Genomic DNA, 16,341 nt, shown 5'->3' on the forward strand with positions numbered 1-16,341 from the left:
AAACCCCCCATGCTGACATGTAACATTTGCCAGTATCTAGTGGGTAAATACTCCCACCACGACCAATTTTAATCTCTCAATGGTTAAATAACAGGCTCTGAGATTGACTATTTACCGATCAATCTGCTCTCTCTAGAGCTGGTACCAGCGGTCTGTAGCACAACCACTGTGAAAAGTCCTCAAATCACTGTCACAAGCTACAGCACAGATGAACCTTGAAACATGATGCTGAGTGAAAGGAGCCAGACACAGAGAGCCACATGTGTATGATTCCATCTATGGGAAGCCACTTCATAGAGATGGAAAGCAGATGAGTGGTTGCCAGGGGCTGGGGAAAGAGGAACGGGGACTGACTGCCTAAGGAGTCCAAAATTTCCTTTCGGGGTGATGAAAAATGTTCTGGAACTAGATAGAGGTGAGGCTGGTACAACATTGTGAGTGTGCATTCATGTTCACAGCAGCACGATTCACGGTAGTGCAAAGGCAAAAACAACCCCAGTGTCCGTCAATAAGCATAAATGTGGTCTATACATACAGCGGAATACCATCCAACTTCAAAAAGGAAGGGAAGGCAGGGAACGTATTCAGTACCTTGTAGTAACCTACAATGAAAAGGAAGATATGCATGTATATGTATGACTGAAGCATTATGCTGGACACCAGAAATTGACATAACATTGTCAACTGACTATACTTCAATTAAAAAAACATTTTTTAAAAAGGAAGGGAAGGAAATTCTGACACATGCTATAATATGGAAGAGCCTTGAAGACGTGATGCTAAGTGAAATATGGCAGTCACAAAAAAAAATACTACATGAGTCAGATTTATAGAGACAGAAAGTAGAATGGCGGTTACTAGGGGCTGGGAGAGGGAAGAATAAGGACTTCTGTGTTTAATAGGTACAGAGTTTCAGTTTGGGAAGATGAGAAAGTTCAGGAGCTGGATAGTGATGATGGTTGCACAACAAGGTGAATGTACTTAATGTTGTAGAGCTGTACTCTTAAAAATGGTTAAAATGGTAAATTTTATGTTATGTGTATTTTGCCATCCCTCTCCCCCCAAAAACCACCAAAACCCTCAACCTTTAACACTGCCATGAATGTTACTTCTCAGTGAAGTAAGTTAGACAGAGAAAGATAAATACTGTATGTTATCAGTTATATGGGGAATCTAAAAAATGAAACAAACTAGTGAATAGCAAAAAAGACATAGACTCACAGAGAAAACAAACCGCTGGTTACCAGTGGGGAGAGGAAAGGGGGGAGGGGCAAAGTCGAGGTATAGGATTAAGAGCTATAAAGCGGAGGAAGGTATAGCTTAAGTGGGTGGTGGAGCACATGCTTAATGTGCACAAGGTCCCAGGTTCAATCCCCAGCACCTCTTCTAAAAATAATAAATAAATAAACCTAATTACCTCCCCCCCACCAAAAAAAAAAACAAAGACATTAAAATTTTTTTTAAAAAGACCTATAAACCACAAGATATAAAACAAATGAGCAACAAGGGTATATTGTACAGCACAAGGAATATAACTAATATTTTATAATAACTATAAGAGCAGTGTAGGCTTTAAAAATTGTGAATCATGGCGTTGTACACCTGAAACTTATATAATATTGTATATAAACTACACCTCAATTTAAAAATTGTATGTATATATCCACATATACATAATTACATATTTATTTATATATAATTGTATATAATCACTTAAATATATAAGTATATTTATATAAAATTATGTATAAATATATATTTAGATACATAAATAATGTATTAGTTTAGTTATTTATAAATTTATATATGATATTTATAAATATAAAGAAATGTTGATACATATAATACATGTGGACACACATATCACTACATAGACATCTTGCACATTGTGAGAAATGCAGCAAGTAGACTGGGTGCAGTGAGAGGGTAGCCGGGACGTGACATTTCACCTCTGTAACCCACCAAGGGGCAGAGTGAAGTGGGTTCCAGGGAGGGAGCAACAAAGGAGGAGGACTCCCTGGCCCCAAGAAGCAACCCCAAAGTCAAAAACATAAAGAGTCCCCCAAGGTGTTTGCAGAAGATAAAAATATAGAGAATTATTAGGCGAAGGAAGGACATGAACATTTACACGCATTATCAATTTCTCTCCAGGGTGAAGGGAAGGTCGACGGCTAGCCCTTGACTCTGAGGGTCACATGGCAGAAGGAAATGGCTACATGGCCTCATACCCTCCCTTTCATCACATCTTCTCCATCAGGACCGTCCGGGCTCTGTACTTCCTTCTGTGACTAATAGTGACCACCGCAACCTTTGGAAAAGGTAATCTGTGACAGCTTTCAGAATTTTAAGGGCCTTGTGTTCCTACCCAGAATTGTTGTGCTGGGAATTCAACGTGCAGGACATTAAATTCTCCCCAGTGATAATCACAGTTAGGTATAAGCTTCCTTTTCAGTCTGATAGATACATGAACTTGGGGAATATACATCAAGAAGTTACAGACATGGTAGTTAATGATCCACCCTCCCAATGAGGGAGGATATTGATTATCAACTCCCCATGCATCCAGCCCAGTGTTTGCACTTTGCATCAATTCTCTTATTCATTTTCCTTAGTCCCATTTTACAGATGAGGACATTCGAGCACAAAGGGGCTGGGAGCTTGTCCAAGGTCACACAGTAGGTGTCCAAGTTGGGCTTTGGCAAAGCCATCTGACTTCAGTGTCCCCACTCCCAGCCCCTCTGCGGTATTCTCTTCTGGTGCTAGCATGCATGTTGCAGCTTTGCTGCGATAATACAAAACTAGAAACCATCATCGGGCGAAATGGATCGTCACTAAATGGATGCACGGCACACGCACTAAAGAAAACGTTACAAAAATGTCTATTTATGTTCATCTGTATCACGATAGCCAAAGATGGAAACAACTTAAGTGTCCATCAGTGGATGAATGGATAAGCAAATTATAGTCTATCGATACAATCGAATAATATTCAGATACCTAAAATGCCTAAGATTGGTTGCTTCTGGGAAGGACAGGATGGGAACAGGAAGTTTTGAGGGAAAGACATTAAAATTTTTTTTCATTTCATAATATTTGAATTTTTTTAACCTGCACATCTATTACTCAAAGAATAAATATAAATTACAATAATGACTATTTACAGAGCTCTTGTTGATCATTAACGTGTGCAAAGCACGTTACAGACACTTTCATCTGTGAAATGGGATGATAACAGGCTTGCACAATCACTGAGAAGATTAACTGAGCTTAATGAACGGGAAAGTGCCAGGCGTTGAGTAAATATTGACTTCCCTCCAGTCCAGCCTCGTTCAAGTCACCTTTCTGCCTTGAGCGTGGAGTATACTGACCTTTGTGAAATTCGACTTTTGAGAAAATGGCTTAGCTCCCTGGAGTTTTAAACCAGGATTTGTTCATATTCCTTCCCTGGCAATCCACTAGAAGCCAGGGCTCCTTGTTTATTAAAACTTGTTTTAAGACCGACATAAAGAGAGACCTCTGACATTAAATTACACTCAGATAACCGGACTGCATTTTGAATCAGTTGGGTTCCTAAAAACAGTTACCAACTACACGAGCCAAGATTTCCTAAGGAAAAAAGATGTAATATGAAAGAAAAAGAAAAGCATATGTTAAATAGATGAGGGTTTCAGAATGGGCTGGCTCTCAATTTCTTGGCATTTGTTGTGTGTATAGATAGCATATAATTTACCAAAATAGCAGGGAACATTTATTTTACATAATTTTGCTATTGAAGGAAGAGAAGAGCTTGAGGAAATAGCTGTCAACCTAAAGATCTTGCTTGTACCATCATGTAATTCATCTCGGTACCTTAAATGAGGGTCTGAGACTTGATGAGGGTATTTTAGATAAGGAATATATTTTTTTCTCTTCTCATCTGAGCTTCTGGACCTATATTCCGTAAGCTCATGTATCTATCAGACTGAAAAGGAAGCTTATACCTAACTGTGATTATCACTGGGGAGTATTTAATGTCCTTCATGAAGGGAGGTCATAGAAAGAAGAGCTCAACTCTGCAAACAGACTGATTTGGGTTTGGATCTCCTGCCCACATTATTTAGTAGCTATGAGGTTAGGTTACTTTGCCTCGCTGGGTCTCAGTTTCCTGCTGACTGAATGGAGATGGTAATTTCTACTTCACGGGGTTGCCATGGAGATGAAAGGAGTCAATAGAGAGAGCATCTCAAAGAGCCTGGCACCATCCTTCAGTATTTCAGTAAGTGTTTATTGAGTGTTGACGATGTGCTGAGGGCTGGGATACAAAGGGGGACAAAACACACTTGCCCTCCTGAAGTGGATGCCCTGGTTGGGAAGATGTTTAATATCTAAGTAATCAAAGAGATCAATATACATTTGCAAATAAATGAATCCTGAGACGGAAATAAATACTGTGGGACGATAGATAAAGAATGATTGGAGGAAGGATAGACTTCCCTAGGATACATCAGACCCCTGCCACGTGAAGCTTCCATTACTAGTACTTGAAGATAGATACTCAACAATAAATAAGTGGCAGGGAGGATATAGCTCAGTTGTAGAGTGTGTGCTTAGCATGCAAGAGGTCCTGGGTTCAATCCCCAGTACCTCCATTAAAAAAAAAAGAAAAACAAATAAACATTAAAAACAATATATAAATAAATCACATGGTATGTTGGAAGGTGGTTAAGTGTATAAAAAAAGGAAAAGAGGGCTGCAATTTTTTTCAATTGTGGAAAAATACACATAAGATAATTTTTTCCTTTTTTTTTCCATGTAAGATAAAGCTTAACCATTTTAACCATTTTTAAGAGTCCAAGTTCAGTGGCATTAAGCACATTCACAGTGTTGAGCAACCCCCACCACTATCCGTTCACAGAACACTTTCCATCTTGCAGAACTGAAACTCTGCACCCAGATGTGTACACAGATCCCCATACCTCCCTCCCCAAGTCCCTGGCAACTGTCATTCTATTTTCTCTCTCTATGAATTTAACTACTTTAGGAACCTCATATAAATGGAATCATATAGGAGTTGTCCTTTGGTGACTGGCTTATTTCACTTAGCATAACGTCCTCGAGGTTAATCTAAGTTGTAGCATGTGTCAGGATTTCCTTCCTTTTTAAGGCTAAATAATATCCCATTGTATGGATCAACCACATTTTTTTATTCACTCACTCAGCGAGGGACCCTTGGATGGCTTCTACCTTTTGGCTATTGCAAATAATGCTGCTATGAACATGGGTGGACAAATATCTCTCCAGGACTCTGCTTTCTATTCTTTTGTGGATGTACACCCAGAAGTGGAAATGCTGGATCATATGGCAATCCTATTTTTAATTTTTTGAAGAATTGCCATACTGTTTTCCATGGAAGCTGCACCATTTTTCATTTTCCCTAACAGTGTATAAGAATTCTAATTTCTCAGGGGGAGGGTACAGCTCAGTGATATGGAGTGTGTGCTTAGCATGCACGAGGTCCTGGATTCAGTCCCCAGTACCTCCTCTAAAAATAAATAAACAAATAAACCTAATTCTCACCCCCCCCCCAAAAAAAACAAAAACAAAAATCATAATTTCTTCACATCCTCACCAATAGCTTTTATTTTAATTTATGGCTAATGGCTGTGAGAGAGGACTGGAATTCTAAGGAGATGATCAGGGTAGGCTTTGGTAGATGATGGCATTTGAGACTTGACAAAGGTGAGACAGATACCTTGGGGAAGAGCTTTATAGGCAGAGGGAACAGGGGGTCCCAAGGCAGAAGCCTACCGGGCATGTTTTGAGGGACAACAGGAGGCTAGAATGGCTGCCTCAGCATGAGTGGGTGGAAGAGATGAGGTGAGATGGGAGCCCTGGGAGGGGTTTGAACAGAGGAGGGATGTGATCTAACTTCTAAAGACTCCCTCTGGCTGCTGTGTTGAGAAGGGGCTGCAGAGAGACAAGAGTGGGATCACGGAGACCAGCAAGATGACCACTGCAGTCAACTCAGGTGAGTGATGATGGGGAACTGAACCAAGGAATGGGAGCAGAAGTGGAGAGAAGTGGTTGGAGTCTGGATGCAGCTTAAAGACAGGACCAGAAGGATTTCCTGATGGACTGAAGTGGAATATGAGGGAAAGAGGAGTCGAAGCTGACTCCAAAGTTTTTGGCCCAAATGGGACGGGTGGAGGTACCATCAGCTGGGATAGGTGAGGCTGAAGGAAGAGCAGGGAGGAGGAAGGATCAAGAGTTCAAGTCTGGACACGCGCTTCCATTAGGATTCGGAAAAGGACACTGTGGCTTCTGGGTGCTTTTCTGCCTGAACAAGTTGGAGGATAAGGGAAACAAGTCCAAAGTGGAGGAAGACAATAACACCAGCACCATTCATTGAGCCCTTAAGTGGAGCCAGACACTGTGCTGAGAGCTTCCCCGTGATGACCTCCCTGATCCTCACAACAGCCCTGCCGTGCAGATTCTGCCATTATCCCGACTTTACAGATGAACCTCCAACCTTGGGGAGATAAAGTCACTGGTTGAAGGCCACCCAGGTGGCAAATGGCAGAGTGGGGGATTGGACCCAGATCTGCCTGACTCAGAGCCCGCATTTTTACCTCTGCTGCTGATTAAGCCCAGGAGAAGTCAAAAGATTCATTGAGGTGATGGACTTAAACTCAATCTTGAAAGACAGAGTTTGTAAGAAAGGAGACAGAGTGGACTGAGGAAACACAGGATGAGGTTCTCATTTCTCGTCACGTACTACAGGGTCCTGTTTGATCTGGTCCCTGCCATCGTCTGCATCCTTCCCTCAAGCCACTTATCCCTTATGCTCCACTGGCCTGATTTTGAGCTTTTCCCCGCATAAGTCCCTTTGTTTAAAAGGATCCAGCCTATCTCTCTTCCTGGCTGGCTCCTACGTATGTCTGGGGGTTCAGCTCCAACGTCACTTCTTCAAGGAAGCCTTCTCTGGTCATCCCCTCCCCATCTAGAACTAGTCTTGTCACACCCTGCACTTGTCCTTTGTGGCTCTTATTCAATTCTCATAATTACTGTGCAATAATGTGTTCAATGTCCACCTCTCCCATCAGACCGGTGCTGTCCAATAGAACCTTCTGCAGTTGTGGGAATGTTTTGGACCTATGCTGACCAGTACAGCAGCCACTAACCACATACAGCTACTGAGCACTTGAAATGTAGCTAGTGTTAACTAAGGAACTGATTTTTCAATTATTACCTATTTTATTTATAAATCATATTTCATACTGTATATTATACTATAGAAATTATTTCATACATAAATCACATAGTTCAAGTTTAAATTTAAATAGCCACACGTGACCAGTGACCACTGTACTGGCCATTGAAGCTTTAGACTGTGAGCTCCTTGAGGGCAAAGACCATGTATCTTATTTTCGTAGAATCCCTTTTACCTAGGATGGTGCCCGGGAAAATGGCTGAATGAATGAATGAATCAGTCAGTCAATGCAGTCTGCAAAACTTGCTTTCAAAAAATCATCCTAGAAAAGAGAAACCCAGAAAAGTCTGACTTGCATAAGGTCACACAATAGGGCAAGACTAGATACAAAATCCCAGCCTCCTAAATCTCCTGTGTATGGTGCTGTGCCTGAGCGGACAGCAGGTGGAAGGCAGAGGTTGTCTGTAGTCTCCAATGATCCATCTTAGAGGTACGCGAAGGTGTCCCCAAATGCAAGAAAGGACTATTTTCTTAGACACTCTCATTCCTTTCCTCCACCCCTGACCCTGTAAACTACTTAGTGGCTTATAACCTATTAACACTTGGCTTCCCACGGGACTGAGCCTGTTCCAAAGTCCACTTTTGTCAATCCTCTGCAAGGCACACTGATTTTTTTTTTTGAAAAAACATATTGCTCTCAGGAAATCTGCTGCCAGCAATCTCTGAATAACATACATACAAAGCATGGCTTAAAAAATACCCAAGTCATGATTTGTAACCCACTCAGAGTCACACAGCTGTTGATTTTATTTTACTGTTTTTAATAAATTGAGGTCAGCACGTTTCATGGTTAATTTTGACATCTTTCAAATGTAATTTGGCTTTTGGAGACTACATTTTTTGAGGCATCCAGCATGAGGAGCATACATGTTTTGTTTTCATAAGTTATTTTTCAGATGAAATAATAATAATAGTTAACGTATGTTGAGTTCTTTGTATGTGCCAGGCATTTAGCATATGTTATCTCATTTGAGCTCCCCAGTAACCCTATGAATCAAATATTATTATGATTCCTATTTTATGGCTGGGGAAACTGAGTCTCAAAAAGGTTAATTCACTTGCTCAAAGTAACACAGCCAGGAAGCAGCAGAATCAGGATTTGAACCCAAGTCTGTCTTAGTCAAGAGCCAGTGCTCTTAACCAGTACACAATTTGTCCTCTGTAATAGATACTATATTTATTTATGTGTATAAAATATCAGAAAAAAATAATCAAGAAATTTACACTGGGGTTTGGGAAGGGAGAATTACTTTTATTCTTGGGCTTCTTTTTGAAATTTACTTACCCTATGTATATATTATATACTTGTATAAAAACTAAATTAATTTAAAAACTTAAGTAAAAACCTCTTAATAGCTTTACTCTCTTTTAATTAAGGAAAGAATTGTCACTATATTCATGTAGATTAAGTATACATGAATCTTTGAATAATTTGCCAAGTTTACATGCTCTGTGACATCATTTGAAAATTTATCCCGGTTTCAGTTCCAACATGTGTTGTATTCTTGTACTGAGTCTCATATTTCATATTTTAGTTTCTGAATTATTTTTTATTTTGCGATAATAGGTTGGTTTTTGAATGTGATACTTATTTTCAATGAAAGTGGTAGGTTTTCCTTGGGAGATTTGCACTCAGATTTGTACATTTTTATGTAGTCATAGACCAAACTCTGGATAGCATAGCCAATCATTCTTCAGCATTTGTGAGAATACGTGCTGTATTACATAAGCTATGCTATTTGTTGATCAATTAATAAAAGCTTAAAAGTAAACATTTAATTAATTAAACATTTTAATGAAAATTAATTTCACACTGATTGAGAAGCAAACATTACAATATCCTTCAGTACTCAGAGAGTTGTATCAGTCACACTAAAAGTCACTAGGGAAAATGCCTCAGTGGCTTAGAGAGAAAAAAAAATTAAGTCAAGAAAATACACACATTCTAACAATAATGTATCCTTTCCAAAAATTCCAAATGGTGTCTACTTTTACCATCCAAATGGCTAGTGCTTCTAAAAATTAGAACAAAAAATCCCCATTAATGTTCTTTTTAATGTCCCATCTCAATTCTTGGAATTTGTTTAACAAAATCACTATCAGCTTGTGGTGGGAGAAATGTGTAAGCTCCTCTACAAGGCCCCTGTCCTTTCCATTACTTGATTGCATTCTCGCAAGATTTTCAGAGCATATTTGACATCCCTGAAAAATTCCAGTCCTCTAAGAAGTGTATTCCTGAGTTCCCAAGGATAGCGGTTGACAGTGAGTCTCACTCTAGCTAGCTGTTACAATAGCCTTTCATTCAGAAGAAGGCAAGAGGTTTCAGCGATGATGCACAGTTCTCCATTCACACACTTCGTAAACAAGACTTTGCCCAAGCCTCCTCTCTAAGAAGGAATCCCAGCTTTTTAGAAACCAGTTTGCAGTATCAGTATCGTTCTGTTCTAATAGACCTTGCAGAAAAAAAAAAATTAGGGATTTCACAGCATAGGAGAAGGACTGGAAAGGACCGATGTCATTGCATGGACCCATCAATTCAGTCCACATTTCAAAACAGCAGCTAACGCTTTCTTAAAACACAGACCTCGAAATCCCTTTAGGATTGAGAGCAATTAAAAGAGAACACATAACACGGGTAGGTCCCCATAAGATTCTGACGGATCTGAAAAATCGAACTGAGTCAGAGATACAGAGGCAGAGCTGGTGGGGTAGGAAAATGGCTTGTCTCCTCCAGGCCTAATTCTCTTCTCTGAAACAGTTCTCTTTAAATTCAAGAAGCCATGCAGAGATACCCCCCTGCAGGTTTTCATTTTTTTTAAAAGAACGCCTGTCTGCCTCTCATTCGCCCCCAGGATACTCACGGCAGCTGCCTTAGCTGGAATAAGTCCTCCTCCATGTCCGCGCTGCGCCAGGACGAGCCCTTTTCATGGCCCTTACATGGTGGTGGTGGATGACGAGCGCTCGGGGTTTCAGCACCGGGGTGCCGGACAGCTCCCGCGCCGCTTCCTCCCCTCGGTGGCAGCTGTTCGGGGGAGGGAGCCGCCAGGGACCAGCCCACGAGACAAAGCCGCCGCCGCCAGGAGACCGCGGCGAGAGTGGGCGGAGAAGAGGAGGCGGAGGGCAGAACAAGCTGCGCGGGGAGAGGGGGCGGGGAGAGCCCTTCTGGTTAGAGGAATTTATAGGCTCTCTGTGGCTGGTGGTGTTTTACTGGGGTGCCTATAGGGCACACCAGCCAGGGAAATGGCTCTGCAGGTACCAGTGAGCACTCTTTTGGTTGACGACGCCTCTCTAAATGTTTGTTTGTAGGGATTCATTAAGGTTCTTACCAGCATAAATATTCTTGAAACCTGCTGTTGTTATAAACGCAGGAAATGGAAAAAAATTTAAATGTATTCATGCATTGAAACATTGTTTATTGTGCACCTACTGTGTGCCAGGCACTGTAATAGGCACTGGGAATATGACAGAACAAGTTAGACATGACACTATCATCACAGAGCTAAAGGTCTTGTGAAATGAATCAAGAAAAAAACTATACGTTGAGTAGGAGAAAGCCAAAATCATTCATTCACTCATTCGACAAGCGTTATTGAGTGATTTCTGCAGTCCTGGGGAATCAAAGATTAATAAAATCAAATCCCTTCCTTCAAAATCCTCTTCATCTAGTTCAATGACTCCCCCATTCCCCTTCCACTAGAATGTCTGCTCCTCTTTAGAACTTAAGCTCCATAAAGGTTTGCTTATGTGCCCCCAAGGGCCTGAAACAATAAAACTTTATTTATGGACACTGAAATTGGAACTTAATATTCCCCACTACGCTCAACCCTGGGGCTTTGCATTGTGGGCACTCATAAATGCTCATTAAACTGAAAACAAACATCTTTCATTCAAATGAGGAGATTCACCATCTATTTTAAGCCATGGACAGTACGGATAATGATTTATATCAGAGTTGGCAAGTTGGAAGTCTATTGGTAAAGTATCTGACTCATCCTGGTTTGCCCAGGACTTGAGTTTTAGCGCTGAAAGTTCCATGTCCTAGACAGTGCTGAGTCCCAAGCAAATTTTGACAGTCAGTTACTCTACAACCATAAGCCAGATCCAACATAAAGATGCCTGAGGGTTTTGAGTAGCCTGAAAGGTTACAACAATACTTTTAAGTGCAAGATTTAAAACTATAAAACTCTAAGATAAAAGTATAAGATTCATAGGAGTAAGTCTTCATGACCTTAAGTTAGGCAGTGGTTTTGTAGACACAACATGAAAAGCAGAAGTGACAAAAGAAAAAAAAAAGATACATTGGACTATATCAAAGTTAAAAGCTTTTATGCTGCAAATGATACCATCAAGAAAGTGAAAAGACAACCCATGGAATGAGAGAAAATATTTGAAAAATCATATAACGAATAAGAGACTTACATTCAAAATATGTAAAGGACTCTTACAACTCAATGATAAAAAGACAAATAACCCAGTTTAAAAAATGGGCAAATGATATGAATAGGCATTTCTTCAAAAAAGTTATATAAATAGCCAATATGCACTTGAAAAGATGCATAATGTTACTAGTCATTAGGGAAATGCAAATCAAAACCACAATGAGATACCACTTCACACCCACCAGAATGGCTAGACTCAAAAAGACAGACAATAGTGTTGGTGAGGATATGGAGAAATTGGAACCCTCATACACTGCTGGTGGGAATGTAAAGTGATGCAGCCGCTGCTGAAAACAGTTTAGCAGTTCCTCAAAAATTTACACAGAGTTACTGCATGAGCCAGCAATTCCACTCCTAAGTGTATATTCAAGAGTAATGAAAACACACACATGAAAATTTGTACATGAATACTCATTGCATCTTTGTTCATTATAGCAAAAAGTGGAAACAATCCAAATGTCCATCAACTGATGAATGGATAAACAAAATGTGGCCTATCCATACAATGGAATATTATTCAGCCATAAAAAGAAATGAAGTACTGATTTCTGCTATCACATGAGTGAACCTTAAAAACAGAGCTAAATGAAACATTCCGGACACCGAGAGCCACATATTATATAGTTTCATTTATGTAAAATATCCAGAATAGGCAAATCTATGGAGACAGAAAGTTGATTAGTCATTGCCTAGGAGTGAGAGTGGGGAGCAGGGAATAGGGATTGACTGCAAACGCATGTGAGATTTCTTTTGGGGGGGACAAAAATGTTCTAAAATTAGGTATGCTGATACTGTCACAATCTTGTGACTATATTAAACACAATAAATTGTACACTTAGAAAGGGTGAATTGTATGGTTGTGACTATCTCAATAAAGTTCTTTTTTTTTATTACATTTAAAATTGGCTTCCAATTTTTCCAACATTTAAATAGAGAGATTTCACATAGGATTATCAGCTTCTTGGGCAAAGGGTGAGACAACATTCTTCCAATGGGTCTGCCTTTCTCTCTGGCCACTAGCAACTGGAGCCTCAAGGCAGTGTCCAGGTTGCAGTCCACCCAGAGCAAACTTTGCACATTTATATTCCCTGCCTGCTCTCTGGAGACTCATTGAGGTACACCCCCTGAAAACTGGAAGAACAGTGCTTAGTATGTAATAGGCATTGAAAAAAATCCTAAGGAATTCATTAATTGCTATAGTGTTGACTCTTCTTTTTTAGAAATAGGGTTATAGTTTCCTAAAGCAGTGTTTTTCACCTTTTAATGTGGGTCAGCATCCCCCAGAAGGCTTGTTCACACATACATAGCTGGGATCCATCCTCAGGTCAGGGGTGAAACCTGCAAGTTTGTGTTTCTAACAGGTTCCCACGTGAGATTGATGTTGCTGGCCTGGGGCCCACACTTCTAAAGTTATATCTGACTGAGATTATCAGGCAAAAAAACCATGGCCCATGTTTGTTTATACCTTTGATCTTTTGAGACATCCTTGAACAGATAGGAATATTATAAAGGCAAATGCTTCCAGCTAGCCACATTATCCATCTGTCTGGGAAATGGGAGCATGCCAAAAGCCAGGTGGGTTTTTTTTTTGGGTGGGGTGAGGAGGTAATTAGGTTTATTTATTTTAAGGGAGGTTCTGGGGATTGAACTCAAGACCTGATGCATGCTAAGTATGCGCTCTACCACTAAACTATACCCTCCCCCGCAACAGATGGGTTTTATTTCACATCGGAGTAATGCATCATGACTTCCCCCACCCCCAGATTCCTAAAACAAAAGTGAACATTTTAAAATAGAGGCTGGAATGGAGGATGCCCCTTAGCCTGAAATACCAAATATAAAAAGCATTCTCCAATCAACTATGTTCTAAATCCTATTTTTATGAGGACAATATTCTACTAGTTATAAAAATAACACTTAATTTTTAAAAGGAAGCCCATGGATTTAAATTCAAAAAGAGATTTGTCTTTTTTATTTTTTTCCTTTGGAACTGAAATTGAATGAAAAACTGAAAAAGAAAGACAAAGTTTTGGTGGTAGATCCCTGCTCTGCCGTGCTGGTGGGAAGGCACCTCCACCTAGAGTCACTCCCAGATTCCTGGCTTTGTGCTAGAAGGTGTTAAGTACCTTGTGACCTGGCCACAGGAGCCAACAGAAAGGGGAGTCTTGGCTAGGCAGTTAAGCCATTATTTAAAAATATAAAGGCATGCAACTTCAAAGAGTCCCTTGGTCACATGTCCCATTCTGCCATGAAACACAAGATGTCAAATCTGTAACTGCAGAGAGGGCAGAGAGAACATGTGTGCAGGTGGCTCAAAAACAAACTCTGAAACTCTCCTGATAAAACCATGATCACTGAGATGATGTGTTTCCAGAGGCATATGAAATAAGCAAGAGGTTGAGGTGAATCAGCAGACAGTAAATCTGTCCAGACCTAGGGGAGAGGTTATCAAGCAGAAGCAATTCAAAGTGTCTGAGTAGCCATCTAAGACGGGCTGGTCTTCTCTTGAGACACCATCGTGACTTGTGACTTAGCTTTCATTTTCATTTTTTCAAAGTATTTTTTTTAAATTTCTCATGTCAATTCTTCTCTTACCTATTGATTATTTAGGAATGTCTTAATGTGACCAAACTTAGGTTCAACTGCTCGCCAGTTAAAAGCCAATAATCAAGAGGCAAGTGTCAATAGAAAGGAAAGGTGCTTTAATCAGAAAAGCAGGTAATCTGGAGAGAAGGTCGACTTTTCCCAAGACGAGGTCCGAAGGGTCTGCTCAGCCATAACAGTTTTTAAAGGGACAATTGGGGAAAGGATCTCAGTGAACCATCAATGCAGGAGATTGGATTCTTCTTAATTCTCCACTGCATACAGACTGCTGACTTTCTCTTCACATGCTACCTTCCCCACCTGATCCGCCTACAGGATTGCTAAGGGGACCATTGGGGATAGAGAGCTAGTCATTCTTTAACTACTTAATTCTTCATTCTCATGTCTTTTAATCTAGGAAAAGAACCAACAGGTGAGGCAAGGCATGGCGTGCATTCAGGAGAGCATAAGTCAGCAGTTTTGTTAAATTGCCTAGTGAGCTCATGCCTGTAATTAGGTTCTTTCAAGGTTACAGGGGAACAGAAATGGGCAAACAGGAACGGGACGAAAGAGCTGCTTTCATTAATTTCCACATATTTATGAATCCCCGAAATTCCTTCCTGTTATTTATTTCTAGTTTCATTCCATTGCGGTCAGAGAATATACTTCATACTATCTCAATCTTTTAAAAAATTTATTGAGACTTGTTTTATGGTCTAATATACAGTCTATCTGGGGGAATGTTTCACGTGCACTTGAGAAGAAGGTGTGTTCTACTGTTGTTTGGTGGAGTGTTCTGTGGACTTTTGTTAGATCTAGCTGGTTTATAGGGTTGCTCAAGTCTTCTCTTTCTTTGCTGATCTTCTGTCTCGTTGTTCTATGCATTATTGAAAGTGGGGTATTGAAGTCTCCAACTATTATTCTTGAATTCCGTTTCTCCCTTCAATTCTGTCCATTTCTTCTTTCTGTATTTTGGGGCTCTGGTGTTAAGTGCACCTATGCTTATAATTGTTATATCTTCTTGATGGATTGACCCTCTTATCATTGTTGGTCTCTAGGAATAATTTTTGTCTTAAAGTCTATCTTGTCTCATATTATCATGGTCACTCCAGCTCTCTTTTCGTTAGTGTTTTCATTTCCCATCCTTCCGCTTTCAACCTATTTGCATCTCTGAATCTAAAATCACCTTCTTGTAGACAGCATATAGTTGAATCATGTATTTTTATTCAATCTTCCAACTGTTAGCTTTAAATTAGAGTTTAATCCTTTTAAATTTAATGTTATCACAGATCATGTAGAATTTACACTGCCGTTGTATTATCTGTTTTCCGTACATCTTACATCTATTTTGTTCCTCAGTTTCTCCATTACTGTCTTGTTTTGTGTTAAATATATGTTTTGTTATATACCAATTTATTTCCTGTGTCATTTCCTTTATTATGTAGTTTTGAGGGGTTTTTTTTTAGTGGTTGTCCTGGAGATTACCACTGTCATTTCATTTATAACAATCTAGTTTGGACTAATACATAATTTCAATATTATTTTTAAAAAAACTGCTTCTGGATACACATTACTATATATAAAATAGATAAACAACAAGGACCTACTGTATAGCACAGGGAACTATATTCAGTTTCTTGTAATAAGCTATGATGGAAAAGAATCTGAAAAGTCTATTGATCTTTTTTTCTGTGTGTAGACCATATTTTCCTGATGATTTGCAAGTCTTATAACTTTTTGTTGAAAAGTAGATATTTTAATACAATTTGGAAATCAAATCCTACCTCCTCAATTGATCTATTTTCATGTTCATTGATTCTTTCTTCTGCCCACTCAAATCTGCTGTTGAATTCTTTTTGTGAATTTTTTATTTCAGTTATTTTCAACTCCAGAATTTCTATTTCACTTCATTTTTATAATTTCTAGCTTTTTATTAGTATTCTCTATTTGGTGAGATATTGTCCTGATTCTTTTCTTTAGTTCTTTATACCTGGCTTCCTTTAGCTCTTTGAGCATATTTAAAATAGATTTAAAATCTTTATCTAGTAAGTCCAATATCTGGGCTTCCTC

The 16,341-nt window shown here is 39.6% G+C and overlaps 1 protein-coding gene across 3 annotated transcripts in view; it reads left to right on the top strand.

Annotated features, from left to right (window-relative positions):
- USP30 (ubiquitin specific peptidase 30) overlaps nucleotides 1-16,341 on the top strand; it is a 48,859-nt gene that overhangs the window by 3,890 nt on the left and 28,628 nt on the right. For all 3 annotated transcript variants that reach the window (XM_072953668.1, XM_072953669.1, XM_072953667.1), the window contains one exon: nucleotides 2,152-2,319. The gene's annotated coding sequence lies outside the window, so the exon portion shown is untranslated. The remainder of the gene's footprint in view (nucleotides 1-2,151; nucleotides 2,320-16,341) is intronic.

This window comes from Vicugna pacos, chromosome 32, assembly GCF_048564905.1.
Source record: "Vicugna pacos chromosome 32, VicPac4, whole genome shotgun sequence".
Lineage (NCBI taxonomy): Eukaryota > Metazoa > Chordata > Mammalia > Artiodactyla > Camelidae > Vicugna > Vicugna pacos.